The 17,306-nt window shown below is 33.8% G+C and overlaps 1 protein-coding gene and 1 long non-coding RNA gene across 3 annotated transcripts in view; one reads left to right on the top strand and one right to left on the bottom strand.

The window, feature by feature from the left end:
- Positions 1-14,884, bottom strand: part of LOC115241077 — an 86,137-nt gene extending 71,253 nt beyond the window's left edge. The window contains exon 1 of the long non-coding RNA XR_003884859.1: positions 14,417-14,884. This is a non-coding gene — a long non-coding RNA (uncharacterized LOC115241077). The remainder of the gene's footprint in view (positions 1-14,416) is intronic.
- Positions 1-17,306, top strand: part of LOC115241073 (hemicentin-1) — a 268,711-nt gene that overhangs the window by 30,012 nt on the left and 221,393 nt on the right. Inside the window, exon 1 of one of the 2 annotated variants that reach the window (XM_029816624.1) lies at positions 15,651-16,177. The exons of the other annotated variant lie outside the window; for it this stretch is intronic. The gene's annotated coding sequence lies outside the window, so the exon portion shown is untranslated. Of the gene's footprint in view, positions 1-15,650; positions 16,178-17,306 lie in introns of those variants that run through there. 2 annotated transcript variants of the gene reach the window in all.

Raw genomic sequence — 17,306 nt, 5'->3', positions numbered from 1 at the left:
ACGGATAAAAAATAACGCAATACTGTTTTCAGATACATGTTATTTCAATAGCACGGATCAAACTGTTGCATATTTTTTGTAACATTTTTTTTACACTAAAAACTTGTATTTTTTCAGTTGTTTGTTTTAATTTATTTCATTTACACAATACACATGAATCTCGCAAATTAAGAACAAAATTAATAAAACCGATTCAACGTGTAATGAAACATTTGTGTCTTTGACATCACTGGATACTTTTATCCATCAATAATACTTTTCAACACTTTACATTTACAATTATGCTTCATAATTTCAAGCTCAATGGTATGTAAAGCAAAAAGAATATCTCCACGCATAAACTAAATAATTTTCGAACAGAATAATCTATGTAAATATATGTGATTGCTAATTTTAGATTTTCCATTATCTTTGATCAGTTTCGATATGAACAATTCAATTCCATTTAATGCGAAAATTGTTTTATTTTAAATTAATTGAATCGTTTATTTTAAAAAAAGATACGAGTCATATTTTTCGCCAAATTGAATCAACAATGGTTTCAATACTTCGCTCTAATACTCGTATTGTTTTTAATAGGGACACCATGCAGGCATATTGTCTCCCGCAGTTCTACAAAAAACAATTTATACCAAATTTCATTCTCTTTTCTTTGTAAAGAATATAACTTTTAATTATTATTTTTGATAATCATAAAATCTGAGTATGAAAACATTAATTTTATTTTATTAATCTGATTATATGAAATATGTAATCCAATGATACATGTCACACCATGCATTATAAAGATACATTACGTAAGGCATATACAAAAGTTTGATGCAATAAAACAAAATTATTCCTGTTACTTGTAAGTTTTTAAAATTATAGATCAGGTTAAAATCACAGTCTTGAGATTAATACTTCCCTTAACGACGCGATTTATGGTGTGCAGACATGTTATTAATTCTTACATTGTTTCATTGCTGATTTGTCATTTTCATAGAAAAAACATTTTTGCTATAGATCAGGTTAAAATCACAGTCTTGAGATTAATACTTCCCTTAACGACGCGATTTATGGTGTGCAGACATGTTATTGATTCTTACATGTTATTAATTCTTATATTGCTGATTTGTCATTTTCATAGAAAAAACATTTTTGTTTAAAATTACCCGCGCTGTTGTTTAATGGATCATTTAACAATCGAATTTTCTGCGGAATTAGGCCACATAAGCTGATAGATTAGATTACAATACGATTTCGCTTTGACACAACGATTTTCGAAAATTCCATTAAGTATCTTGTTATACGCGACACATCAAAATCTAAAGACAATTTAAAACTGCAGTCTGTAGTTAAATATAAAATGAATGTGATATCGTAATTCAAAGTATTTAATTATAGAAAATTACGCGACGATAGATAAAAGTTTGATTTTATTTAAAAATTTTATTACACCTGTTACTTTTCGTTCTAGTAAATAAATTCTGATAATTATATTATTTTTGATTGCATGATCAAAAAATCAGCGTATCGCCCATTACTGCTCGTTATCTGTGTTAACGCTCTCTATATATTGAGTGAATGTGAACACAATAATACTATATATATATGTATGTATGTATGTATTATCATGTTCACACACGTATGCTCGTTTTGTATGTCTATCAAATGCGCGTTCGAGTATCTCTCACTTCACACTTAAACAATGCATCCTGTGCTTTAGTTGTACCGTAACATACGCACACTACTATAGAAATTGTTACGTAACTGTCATATAACAAGTCCCTTTGACGAGAAAGGAAATGCGACAGCTCTTTCAATTGTTTCTTTGTTGAATAGAAAAATAACAGTTAGTTAACATTTTATTATTGAATCAATAATATTATTGCTTGGGGATGTAAAAATAATATATAAAATTTATAACACGCATACACACACTTCAGATTTATCAAGTCTATGAAGAGATGCACGATATTATTTAAAAAAGAAATAGAATTTTAAAAAAACATTTTTATAATTAATATATATACTGTACAAAAAAATTACGAACAATATATAAGCATTATTTTTACAAGTTATGATATATTGCTTTCCAATGTAGCTAAATTCTCCAAATGTGCAATTTAAAATATTTTATATTTACGGAATTGTTTTCATGTGAGAGTAAAATCGCTCGTATCTATTTTATCAATTGGCAATTGTATTGAATTTCAATTTTATTCGTATTCGCCCAAAATATTTGTCCAAATCGTATGCAAATCGCATTTACCTCGCTTTGGGCCCCTCACAAATCATATGACACACACTTGTACTTTTCAAAAATTGATAGTTAATGTGTAATTTATCAAAGTTAATTCTGTTTTAAATTTAATTATTTATTTTGCATTAATATTGAAGAGTATTTTTCGATTATATTGGAATTAATTAAAGTATTATTAAACACATCAAAACATAATAATTAAAACTTAGGTAAATAAAACAATCTCACTATACAAAATTGCTAAAAGATATGAATAATAATAATAATATACTATTTTAATACTTTATATACAGATATTTTTAATTTTAATTATATCTCGAACAAAATATTGAAACGGTCGAAAGACGTTACAAAACAAACAATTTAAATGGAAATGGCGAAAAACAGAATCAGAGAAAAAAGATATTTGCTGCTGTGCGTGCGCGTTCATTTTAATGTAATATATTATTATTTACTTGTAAAAGAACACAAAAGCATGTATAATATTATATAATCTAAAATTATTATGCTGTATACAATATACAGATGCTGAGAGAGATTGTAAAGAAGCCAAGTGATGCAAGTAAGAAACGAGGCAATGCCGTGACTGGCAGAGCAAACAGAATACGCCAGATTATCCCGCAGGGAAAATTGCGAAGCTATTGCACTTAAAAGCATACCCCGAGGATGTATAATTGAGTTTCTAATTCTCCATCATTACTTGAGATGTTAGGCTCTCGAGCTATTTACGGAAAGGCACCTAGTCGAGATCTTGCCGGCTGACATGTACAAATTGTCGGTAATCACGAATCGCTACAATTTCGTCGGTTACTTATCACCATCCCTGAGATAGATCGTAGATACGGAGTCTTGACAGTTTGCTATGCACAGAAATATCGAAGATATCTCATGTTTATTGTAATAACTGCAATTTCATTTGCATTGCCAAGATTACAATAAAATATGAAGTAAACTTAGAATCATAAAAATCACATTATAATGTTTCAGTTTTAAAGCAAACAGATATTTCTTCACAAGATGGGTTTGACGCAATATTACCGTTGTAAAAGCGCAACTATACATATAATATGTGCGCGTTACAAACGAATAATTATTACAACTACGTATAAATTCAACCACGTACAATTTTGGACAAAAAATTTTATTTCATTTTATTTTTTTTGCGCGCGTTCTGTCGACGCTTTTATGCCCAAAATTAACGAGAGACAAATTTTTCCAAGCGCACAAGCATCCGCTCTGTCCGCGCGCGTCGACGGTTTTTATAATCGTATTTTATATTCATCACGTTTTCCTCTTTCTCTCTGTATCTCTCGAAACTGGCTCGCAAACGGCGAGCAACAAGTTTAGCTACGGCAAATTCGCGTCGTTATCCGGTAATTTCTTCGCTTTCACGAAGAGGCGGAGAGAGCGATAGTTGCGGGGGCGCGGGTGCGTCACCAGACAATAAGTATCTCGTTGACATCGCCACCGTGTCGACTGCAGAGTTCGACGCTCGTCGGCACATTACACGTTTGCTCGTAATTAACCTAATGGTCTGCCAAGTACATCGCGCTGAGCCGAGCCGAGCCGTTTCGAACGAGAGCCGCGTTAATAGGCCAGCTTGTAACGATATTGCTCCATCAAAAGAATGAATCCGCGGCTATGGTTCCATAACGGTGCATTCAACGATTGTTAAAATCGATTGTAAATAAATCTCCGCCAGAATCGATAACATGCTTCCGGTAAATCCGTTCGTAACCGAGCACTACATCATCAAACATCTACATAAATTTTCATGTCATAAATTGACTGAGAATTTCGAGGATATGTGCACGCGTTGTAAATAATAAAGATTCATTTTGATACCTGCTTGATATCTACAAATAATTTCGCATAATATATGTATGTATTACTTATTTTGAAAGCGGTATAAAAACAAGCTTTTAAAAATTATTACATCAATTATAAAAAATCTTTATAGCTATCATCCACATATTTATTTTTCCATGTAAACTATTTTCTGTTTGTATGCACAACTTTTATGAATTTTTATCTTGACAGCTTGCAGAATTATGATAAACTGAGGCGAAATAAAATAGCGGTTCTTATCATTCTCATCGTTTCAGAGAGAATTGTGACGAAATGCATTTTATCTCTACTTTTATATCGTGCTAAGCAAATAATCCTTAGGATATCTGTTACCATTTATTATAAGAAAGATTGTTACTGCGTGTTGTTTTATGTCTTGAGAAATGCTTCGGGGCAATCGGTCTTCTCAAAGAAAAAAAGAAGTAGATTTGCTCCTTCGGTACAACTACGATGTTTGGCTTTCGCAGCACGCGGATATATGGTCTCGCGCTCGCGTTACGTCTTTTCTCCGCTTCCGCCGCGGTTTTTTGTGTGCATCAAAGTGATCGATTCTTGCTGCAGTTCAAACGATAAATTCTTGCAGACCGCAATGCATCTCACGATGCAACCGTAAAATAACGCGTCAAACGCTTTTCCTTGCGAAAACAAAACGCTGTTTATCGAGGTATCTTTACGCGATCTATAGTATCACGTCGCGTAACGTCGTTGCAAATTATGACATTGATATCCTGATAGATGGAATCAGTTATAAGCGGACGATGAGCTTTCTACCGGTAGCTATGGATCTGGCAGTTGCAACGAGAAACGTCGATTCCACGGCACAAACGAAACAGTCGGTGCATACCATCGCGACTCGTATAACAGATTGTAGCTTCCACTGCAGCGATTTCGGTCGTCAACGAGAGAAAAAATGGAGAAGAGAATGCGAAAGAGGAGAGAGAAGGAGAAAAAGAATAGGAGAGAGAGAAACAATAAAAAAAGTGAGAGCGAAAAAGGAAGTATCGTATAAAAAAATGATCATTATAAGGCGTTCTTCCTTCCGGATCAAAAGTCTTATATCTAACAATAAGCTTTTTTCTCTTTCAACACGATAACACGAGATATATTTTCGATTTATTCGCGCACAAACAAATTGTAACATTGGTACTTCTTGATAACCGGAAATTGGTTAATTGCGGTCGTATGTGCGTGCAATGCAAATATCGCTCCGTTATTAATGCACCGCCTGCGTCCATATATCCGATCTATCGACGTCATTCCCGGAGGTATTCATTGCACTATAACTACTTATGTATGAACAAATAGCATCGATTATCGTCGCAGCATTATATCCCGCATCTCTTCTCTCTCGATTATTCTTTTTAATTATTTTATCTATTATTTAAGTATTTATTTTGAAATTAAGATATTTATAATGCAATTCAATTTCCAATTTTAAAAAATATAAACGTTTATAGACAAAAGATATTTATAAGAGATATGTAAAATAATTGATTTAACTATATTCAATTTTCTGATTAAATATATAAAATTTAAACGTGTAATATTTTTTAATTACAGTATGCAATTTCACTTATCACGATACGTCGCAAATGATTTTTGTATAATTTCGAGAATCAAAAACTATACGTTACGCATTGATTAATTCCTCGTACGCTTTGTGCACGCTCAATGAATTTGGTATAAAACGATATATATATATTCTCTAACAAACGCTTAACACACCTTTGTACTCAAAATTTAACAATCCAATCAATAACGCTCGCGCCTTAATATATTTTGCAATGTTAAAACTTTCACAGTGACAGTGAGAGACGTGTTTGTAGGGGGTCATTATAGATATTATAATCCGAATAAACGTCTATAAATGCACGCAATTTATTCTGATTAAATATCGTAAGAATAATACAACATATTTCAATGAGTTATTATAATATTTTATTCTACAAACCCTTGCCAATCGGTGTTACGTAGGATTTAAATGTAAATGCGTATTTCATCACGCAAAATAATTTGAGGACTTTAATTGAGACTTGATTGCGATTATTTCTATGTTTTGAAAATACTCGCCATTGTTAAAACTAACAATGAATTGATTTTCTTTTATACAAAACTTATTTTTTTTCTTCAAGATGCATGAATCATAGGTTACTGTGATTGGCTCAAATATAGAGATATATGTCATTATACGAAAAATTTGAAACCCCATTCACAGCTAGAGATTTCTAACCGACTGTCATCGAAATTATTCTATAAATTTTTAGCATGCATTATGAAACTTGCTCCATTTGCAATGCAAAGTCCCCTAGAAGTTAACTCACCCATAAAAATTCCGGTTATACTTCCTTCTCTCGCTCCCTCATTTTCTGCTATACATTATTTATAACGCGAGTAACAGAGTGTAACTCTAGTAAAAAATCTTGGTCGTATGTTTTGTGCATTACAATTATGTAATACATCTAGAAGCTTAGCTAGATCTAGTGTCTCGAAAAATAACTTGCCACGCGCGCGCACACACACACACACACACACACACACACACACACATACTTTACATCCCATCAGTAATATGTTCTAAGTAAAGAAAAAGAGAAAAAAAGGAAGATATAATAGAATAGGAGATCCTAAATAATATTAAGAAATTCTCAAATTTACTTGTTAAAAAAAGACATTAACTTATCGCCATAATTAATACTTTTTCTTGCAGTTTCCACATTAACAGTTAAAGTACGAAATTCAATTAATCTTGAATTAAGAAATGCATAAACTTGTGAAAGATTCTATTATAAGATCTTACAAAAGTTTTATCATTATTCAAGATAAGCATTATTCCTACTTTACAAAACTCTCTTTACCTACTTTTAGAAATAGAATTCAAACTCATGTTGAGAACACACAAAATTCTCCAAAAACATATAATTTAAAAATCTACAATATATAAAGTTTAAATTTATGAAAAATTAATTAATTTTTGAAACTGTTTTTGAAAATATTTTATAAAGAACGAATCTTATATATTTTAAAAATAATGTATGTTTTGCAGCATTAAATATCATCGTTTATATATAAATATATTTTATACACGTACATACAAGTTTTACTCTCTCTCTCTCTCTCTCTCTCTCTCTCTCTCTCTCTCTCGCGAAAACTTGTTAGAAATTCCCCGCAACAAGTCGCCCGCGTAAATTTCCGCGTCGAATATCACGTGTAACGTGTAAACGCGTGCGTAAACGTAGTACTTAAACATGTGTAAATTCGCGAATCAGCGCTCATTCATTAATTCGGCTGATTATTTTCACAACGGCCTGAGCTATTTCCTTCGCTCGTTATTCCACGTAAAGTGGGAATATGCATGAATGTGCAGATACTTCTGCATCGTATCCATCACGAGAAATACATTTTTTGCTCTATTTCGATTTTGATGGTCTTACTTTCCGAGAAAATATTCGCGATGTCATATTCTTTTGTTTGAAACTCAAAGTTGCGTCCCTGCCGGCCGTCCTAGCTAAAGATCGATAAAGTGCTTGTGAGTAACATTCTGTGGAAACCCTCGCATATGTCGCTTGCATTGGAAAAATGAAACTACGCCTGCAACTTAATTTAATCAGGGACAGATAAAATTTTTTGACGATAATTTATTATCCATGTGATGGAGTAAACATACGGAACTTTTATAGAGAAATTGTACACAAAAAATCCACATCTTGTTCATATAATTTTTCTTTAGTATAAATTATCTAAATTTCTTTCTTTCTTTGTAATGCATATCATGGAAGTTGCATAGAAATCGTATATAAATGGAAAGTCATAAGTTTCGTATAATCCATTATATGAAATTTCATATTTTTCAATTCAGAGAAACATCCTATCGAACCGTTTTATTTTCTCTATTGATTGTAATTATAATTAAAGAACATTTGCGAGCATGGTTAATCATCGTGTTGTTTTCGTTATTATTCGAATTACTCTTAATGCTTCTAAACTTAATTAAGTGTGTATTTAGATGAAATTCCCTCTCGAGTCCGCATTATTGCTATTGACTGTTCTGGTTGTGTAAGTTCCCCTTGGTAGAATTATATAGGGGAAATAATAAACGGACTAATATTGTACGTCATGCTGTGCGGTATTTTTATGTATTTTTAACATCTTGACATCTCCGACGAGTCGACTGTATAATGTACGAAGCGTCCCTCCACAACTATTTGCGATATTTTTAATCTCGGTATCTGAGAGATATACATCAGGAAAAATATATACAGGAATAATATATGTATATAAATAACAATTTTTCTCTCTCTCTCTCTCTCTCTCTCTCTCTCTCTCTCTCTCTCTCTCTCTCTCTTGTAGTATTTTTCATATATAATATTTAATAAGGTCACGCATATATGACTATTGCACAGCATTTTCTATAAATATATATATATTTATATATTCACACAAAAAATATATTTAATAATCACACTGCACTTGTTTTGCAAAAAATTAAGAGATATCCATATTTACTGATTTTCAGTATATGTATTAAACATTGATATACATATTTGAATTTTAATCAGAGTTTAATGTAATTAAATAAAAAAATTGATTAAAGCTTTTATCATATATAGGCATGTTTAATAAAATCTTGAATAAATAAAGGATAAAAGAAGTAAAATGCTAAATATTTATATAAATTATATAAAAAAATATAAATTATATTAATTGTAAAAGAAAAATCTTTTTCGAAATCTTACAGAAAAATTAAAAATAATATTGGATCAAACTGTAAATTTATGTTTTAAATTCGATTTTGCAATTACAAGAGTAGAAATAAATGACCGAATATTCCAACACAACTGAAACATATTCCATATAAAATATCGCGCGTCATATCGCGTTACATTTCAGCCTCGTGCTCTCCATTTACTGCACACCAGCTTCGCCGTTACTTACTTTAATTAAATTTGTCGTGTATATCAATATATCGCCATTGGATTCGACCAAGACCCCGAAAGCAAACACAAGCGGAAAACACGTGTCACTGAAACGTCATGCTCGAGAAACGAAACGGATGTAATCCGCGCGTTGCGCGCCGCTTGAAACGACACGAAGTCGCAAACATCTCGCGTGTTTCATTGTGTAAGATCAATACCACGGTAACACGCAAATGTTTTTTTTTTTTTTTCACCATTCGTATGATTTTAAGTAGCACCGTTTAAAAGCATTGCCGACGGCGATCTGCGCTCGCGATTGATTCTCATTACAGATACGCCAACGTCAAGCAAAGGCGTATTTTCGCATAAATAAAAGAAAGCAAGTCTATAGGCAAGCTTTCAGGGACGGAATATTCGTTAATCTCTTTCTCTCTCTCTCATCCATTAAACATTAAAGCTTAAGTTTTAAATAAATAATTACATCTTGTAGTATGTTTCCAAATTGCAAAAGGGTAAAAAGCAATAAATCTTAATTTAAGTGAAATAAACTTTAAATTAAAAGCTTATGTTTTTTTTTTACTTATTCTAATAATTATTTTAATCGCCAGAAAGCAAATATTCTTCTTTATTTAATCACTATTTTCTGTTAGCTGTCCTTTTGTAACTTTAAAACAATTAACTTTTCAGTTCCTCTTATCTATTCAACGTAATAAAATCGTCGATAGGTTTACTCAAATTGAGAAATGTACTATGTGTGTATATATACTATACAGTATATACTCTCTGTGATATATATATATATATATATATGTAGCACAATACGCGCTATCTCTACAAACGCACATAAAGGTATCGAAAATTACATTGAAAGCTTTATGTCTTTATGTAATATAGGTACAAATCAAAAATTGTTTCTCTTGTTCTTTCATTTCTTTTAAGTCACGTTATTAATATCAAGGAAAAGAAAGAAAGGTATCCAATTAAAGATAGAGTCGAATTATACGAAACTCCTTTCTTCCGCTAGGATTTAATAAAACTGAATAATGCATTGCTTACTTTTTAACTTATCACGGCATTCATTTCCGCTCCTTCAGAAACGGCGGTTCCCTGAGGAAGCATTTCTTATTGTTAGGGCCTTGAATAGAAAGATTACGATCGAGAAGCAGAATGTAAGTGCATCAATCGTTAATTTAAACCAAGTGCTCAAGCATCCCGTGCAATTTTCACAGAAAGTTAATCTCTATTTGCCTGCATAAGGATAAATTATCGAATTTATGTATAAATCAACAAGACATATTTGAAATTTTCAAATGACTTTAATCGTCTGACATTTTCAGAACTTTCATGAAATGCTATAACGTGACGTTCTCTATCAATCCTATTATTCTCAAATAACTGTCAAGAGTGCAATTTTTCGAAAACAAATACGTATGATATGGTATATAGAAATACATAAAAGAAGGAATATAACACAACACGCACACATAGTTTCAATGAAATATGACGTCGGAACAAATGATAAATCACTACGAAGGGAATGAATTTGCAGAACTTCTTTCGCCTGACTATAGGGAAATCATTTTTTTTCCATTTTCACGAAGCATTACATAGTTGTTAGCGTGTCACGTTTGACACAGTATTGATAGGCAACATAGCATAACAGGAAACTGGTGTTGAACTAACACAACAACGGTGTCATGGCTAAAAAAGTATTTGCTATGCATTTTTACTCAAGTGTTTTATCATCTATCATATTTTACACACTTTCCAATAATATTATGTATTCTGATTGCATATAATTTGTAAACTTTATCAATAATTTTAGAAAAAAAGAACAAAAGTTGACAAATTATAGAAATAAAAATATTCTATTCAATTTTAAATATCTAAATATATATATATAATCATATTTTTATAATCATAAAAGTCATTAAATGAGAAATTTAAATTATCATTTTCAATAATCATTTCTTCACTGCAACATTATTACACGGACGACCTAATTATTAAGTAGACTATAAGAAAATTACCAAACAATAAACTACGCGACCCGTAAAATATCACGTGGCAAAACCACGTAAATAATATATATGGTAAATATTTTTATAAAGCATACACGTCCGCTTTTAAACGCATCTCTTTCACTTTTGCATCTCTTTCCTTTCCATTTTTTAAAATTCCACGGAAAACGGTAACCCCGCAGTTACACTATACAACCACTCGGTGACCACCGATCTTTAATACGCGAAAAATTCCACGCATATTCTGCTGCTAGATATATTTTCATAAAACGCGGTTAGTGAAGAAAAATTTTGATATTCTTTGCCAAGTAACGATTTTCGTTTGCGCTATCAGTCACGAGAGACACGAATTCAAAGTCAGAAAGCGAGAGGGGGAGATACAATCCTCCTAGGAAAAATAATTTTACACGCAATCACACAATGGCACGTGTACCCCCGGTAGATTTCCATATAAATCTTACGAAATGTCGGTGGAATGACGATATTTTTACTGATGGAAAGAGGGCCACGCAATTCGAGCGCAATTACCCCCAAAGAGCCGGCCGACGAAATACATATACTTTTAACAAACTAGCGGCCCCTCGTCGCGTAGGCTTCCACCAGAGAGAGGGGGCCCTTAGAGTCTCGATGGGGAACGTCGATCAAATCCCCGACATGCCACTCGCACCGGCTCTCTCGACAAATTCCCCGATAGCGACTTTGGCGCGTTCGACGGTATATGCCTTTTTAACGAGGCACTCCTTTTAACCCGGAATCGCGGTGATCGATGGTACGGAAGAACGGAAATGTCGATCATGATTTCGCGAGCGACACCCTAACCGGGGAAGCCCCGCATGAAAGGCGGAAAGGATCGCGTGGAAATCGTGATTCCTCACCTCGGTAAACGGCCGAGAGAGCGCGAGAAACGATATCGTGAAGGATAACTCGATGTGACGCGACGCCGCGCAGCGGTGTTTGTCATGACGTTGACGGAGAGTTGTCGGATAACGCCGACAATAGACGCGCGGATGATAAGAGAGAGAAGCTAGACGGAATAATTAACGTATAATCCGCGATGGCGTTTGATTGCTTTGCGCACCAAAAACCAGCCTTCTCGAAAACATTCCTCTTTTTTTCTCTCATCGCACACTCTCTCTCTCTCTCTCTCTCTCTTTCTGTATGTGCGTTTCCGCTTTCTGCGAAAACTGCCACCGAATTTTTCGCTTTTTACGGACGCGCACGCTCCTGTCAGATTTTGTGGAAAAAACGCTTTTACGCTCAACTAGGATAAAGTGCGTCGTGATATCGCATTGTTAAAAATTGACGCAGCCACGCCGAGCTTTGTAATGTTTGCACGTGCACAAAATGTTTTTTATTAGGGTAAAGCTAACTTCGATGACGTTCAAATGCACAGAAATTAATTTTTATTTGATACCAAATTACTCTATAGACATTTATTCTGTAAACAACAATTGGGAAATTGCGTAATTTTATATAATATCGATACCTTACTTTCGAGATTTGAGAACCAAAAAAATCCAATAACGTAAAATTTGATGTCATAAATCTTTATTAAAGAGATTCACGTTATAGAAACCTTCATAAAATCTTTACATCTATTACGAGCCTTCGACACAAATACGGTCACGAATACATCCATAGAATTCATTCAACCTAACAAACTATCTAATTAATCATCGCTTTCATACGCAGGAGAGTGACAAATTTGAGTGCAATACTGCGCGGAAGGCGATAAAACGCATCGACTCGCAAACCAGGTTACCGACCATAACGCAATTTCAGCCTTATCTCTCCCCGTGTATCGCGCATTTCGGCCTTCCTGTCGCGTCGCGACGATTCCCCGCGTCCCGCATCGCGTGCAAACAGTCCGCGAGACTTACATATTGCGGTTCGTGCCGCCTTTATCTACCTAATCCAATATTTCGTTTCGTATTTGGTGGCTGGCGGTTTTCTCCGCGATTCGCGTGGAAAACGCAAAAACGAGCTCGACGATGCATCGCGGCGTCGCTACCGACGCCGCCGTCGACGACGACGACGACACGATGCAATGCTCGCAATGTTCACTTGGCGCCGGGATAACTGATTGGATTTAACAAATGTTGTAAACGAATTTCACCGAAAGCCGCCGCGCAAATGTGCAGGGGTTATGCACCGCGAAATCGTTCTTACGTCATTCAAAATTTGATAAAGAACCCAAAATATTAATTTACAAATTCCGGACAATTCGGCTTTAGAAAAGTTCATGCACATTTTGCAAACAATTTGTAAATAAATCGAAAAATAATCAGTTTTGTCAGAATTTATAAGAAATATTAGTTTCTTCAGAAAAAAGAATGTTAGCAGTATATAATTGATTAAAAAAGAACAGTTTTTAATAAAGAAATAGATAAAATGTTTATAAAAATGTTTTCATCACATGTATTTCTATAATAATTACTGAGATCTAAAAACCCATACACGAAGAAAATTTTACAGTACGAATTATATGAAAAATACATTTCCTTTTATATTTATTGTGATGCTGGAATATAACGACATTAAATTATTTATGATTAAGATTATACTATAAAAACTAAATGCATTTTTCTATTGTTTTTAACAATTATGCATTTATTTGTGCATCAATATATTTGAATTAATTACAAAACTCCTTTGTAAAATATATATAATACTATATAATATTATTAAATAAAAATATATCGCGCGCGTAATTTCTCTTGAAAATGTTCTAAAGTCACACAAAAATTATATTATAATTTTTACTATAATATTTTCTCCGTGTATGAAAAAAACGAAGTCGAGGATTTCTGCTTCAATCTTTATAGTTCTCTCTGTTTTTGCTTGTAGTTCAAAAAAATATCTCTTTTTTTAATCAAACATAAAAATTCTTTAATCTTTTGGACATAATCCTAAGCAAAAATTTATCGAAATTGAAAATTATGGGATTTTTTTCTTCTTTTAAGAGATAAAATGTGTGTGACCTTGTATAAATCAATATCTGCTGAAATGTGATAAATATTCGCAATATTCGCGATTTTCTGTACAGATTAAAGAGCATGATTGAAGACCGACGTTGTTGCAGCAAAGCTTACGCATTACGAAGGTATCGCGTGATCGTTAAAAAAAATGCAGCGTCCCATGAAACGAGTTGTGTAGTCAGATTACGTTGCCGTGCTTTTCTCATAAAAATAGCGAGGATTCACGGCGAAAAAATCAACAGGGCAGCTGAAACTCGACTCGACTCTTTTCGAATAAAATAAATCATCGTAGTAGAAAGTAGGAAATGGAATGTGCCAAATATTACCCACCATTATTGTGATGTCGTAAAATCAAAACACGCAACGTGCAAAATAATTCATCCATATATGATATTAAATGAATTTACTCACCAGTCGATGTTTGAAAGGTTGTAAAGACCGTTTCCTCCTCGCCGATTTTGCCACCGGATACTCCTCGCGGAATACGCAGTTGATTGACGGATAACGCGCTTAAAATCCTTCGCATCAAATAATCGCTCGTCGTGTAATCGTATACGCACTCCCGATATATACTTATTGCATTTAAGACGAGTAAATAACGCGAAATACGACGAATATATCTTTACTCTATCGATCCGACATTTCGCACGACACACCCGACGAAGTATTCAAACGTACGATATTCAAGCGTCAACTTCGGACCGCTATGTAAAACTTTGATTCACGACGCGAGAAGAAATAGCTAATTTTACTCTCACCTATCTTAATTAATCCAAAGATCTCCTTGTTCATCGCTCGATTTGACGTTTCCGACACTTGTGAAACACGCGAAAATTATTCTCCACACACGAAATAAGTGCGAGCGGAGTAATGTATGCGGAGCGATCTTGCCGAGGTCTCAAACGGTAATAAACTACGCAATGTTGTGAGAGGTAACTACGCCAGTCAAAACAAGATTAATGTAAACAACATTCGTCGCGCTATCCAATGAGTCGAAGGCCAAAACTATTACTGCCTATTCATGATAATAATTGTAAATTATATATATATAATTTCCGAAATTCTTTTTACGTTGATAGAGAGAGAAAGACATAGTCCGTTAAAAATAAGTATCGCTATCTCTTTTGTTGTGTCGCCTGTCTATATTTCATTATACCCTATGGCATAGTCGAGCGGGCGCTAGTTTCTTTTAATGACTCGCGTAGTACGAAATATATCGGTGCAATCATATTATATATTCGAAGAGTATTAATGTGTACGAACATAATTTCGCACGATCAGTTTTAATATCAGGTTTCTAAAACTGGTAACAGTATACACGACAGATTTGTTTTGCTCTTTGACTTTCACCTCGCGCGGTATCGCCGGCCGTTACGCGACGCTAGTTCTTTTGTTTACTCGCGTAGTCGTCCTTCTTAGCTGTCTACGTCACAGTCTCACATTACTCGTCGCGCAGTTCGGGAGTCTCCTCGTTCGCTCCGCGTTTCGCGCGATATTTTTTCGATCGGGAGTGAGATCCGGTGTCGAACGAGCGTCGGGAGTGTCGAATCCAATGACGTACGATCGCCGTGCAGTATCTATTATCACGCACGAGTGCGATTAATAGCGTCTTTCGATATTCTCAACTCTACCTCCCCCCCCCCTCCCCCTCCGTCCGCTGCATCGCGGCAGCAAACGGGAGAGATACGTCGCATCTCGTATTTCCGTATCGTTTCTCCGGACACGGCGTCATGCGTGCGATCGAACATTGGAGATATATCACGCGGATCGGGGAATTAAGATACTATCATCCCTCGATTCGCAAAGTGCGAATATTCGCGGTTGACGAGGCCGTTGCGTTTCGCGAGTTCGGCGTGAAGTCGCCGCTGCGTCTCTTTGAATCCTTCCCCTTTATATCGCGACGCGCGCGACTTGGTCGATGTCGATAGTGCCGTGCGAAATAACGGATGTCTTTATTCGCGTTATTAATTCGTCCGCAGTATGTCGTGTGTGCGCGTTAATCCACGGAACTGTCGAATAATGTGGCAATCGGTCGTGTTTTTCCGATCGATTTACGTTGACGCGAATAATACGAGTCGGAGAAACGGTGGCGATTAGTGAGAAAACAGTGACTTGCGGCGAGGAAATATTTCGAGCCATGAAACATCCGGCGAGAAGAAGGTGAATTAGTTGGTGAGTGAATCCAGTCGTTATATTCGCGATGATCGATCATTTGCTCATTTTATCAGCGATTATTCGACGTTGTATTAATCATCCATGCTTTGATACATATTTCGCATCGATGCGTTACCTCTAATTCATATGATTTTAATTAATTAAAATTCTAATTAATGTGAATATTAATATAATGAGCGATAAAATTCAACGTTTTTTTTTTAACGAAGTAGATTTTAAGTAGCACAGATGGATACTATTATGATGCACAGTTTAATATAATTATACGTATAATTAATAACCAACAATGTTATGCTGAAATAATAATTATAGCTGATGTTATAATTATAGATATTTCATACCGTAATACGCGCACCAATAAAAAAAAAAGGAGAAAAAATCACGTACCGGTACGATTCCATGAATATTGGCAAAAATTGCAACATATTAAAGATACTTTTCTCTATTTCATGTGTGTGTGAAACATGTAAATTAATCATCGCTCATTGCAATATTTCCACAACGATGCATCACGCATCGTTATGATGTAACGATTCGTTTCGGCGTGATTCGCATATCGCATGATCAATAAAATATAACTAAAGTTACAAAACTAAATTATAAAAAATACAGCCACAGTTTTTGAGAGAGAGATAGAGAGAGATGAATTATAAATTTAATTTTAAATGCCATACCTTTTATATCTGGAATTAATAAAAGTATTATATTTGTTTTTGCATATATATTTTGGTTTTTTATTTTTGCTTTTATATATATAATTTGATAAGGCATTAACAATATATTTATTATAATAACTTGTATATTAATCAAATTCTTTTTGAATAACTATATGTGAGATTGAGTGATCATCTAATCTTCTAATTTTTTTTTATTAATTTGTTTTGTGATTTATTATATTTTAGGATTTAAAGTTAAATTTACAGCGTAGTTATTTATTACAAAAGTATCATTTATCTTAGCAAGTGTACTATACAGTTTTGCATTAATAATGAATGCGTAAATAATAAAATAATATTATGAGGAAATAATTTTCTTCAAACAAAGTTTTGAGAATAATTAATTTTTTATAAGAATATGGCACATATTTTTATTTATACATACACACGCATATTTTTGTCTATAAAAT

The sequence above is a fragment of the Formica exsecta genome, unplaced genomic scaffold (assembly GCF_003651465.1).
Source record: "Formica exsecta isolate Colony F162 unplaced genomic scaffold, ASM365146v1 scaffold465, whole genome shotgun sequence".
Taxonomy (NCBI): Eukaryota; Metazoa; Arthropoda; class Insecta; order Hymenoptera; family Formicidae; genus Formica; species Formica exsecta.
The sequence above is the reverse complement of the archived record's forward strand: the minus strand, read 5'-3'. Positions and strand labels throughout refer to the sequence as shown.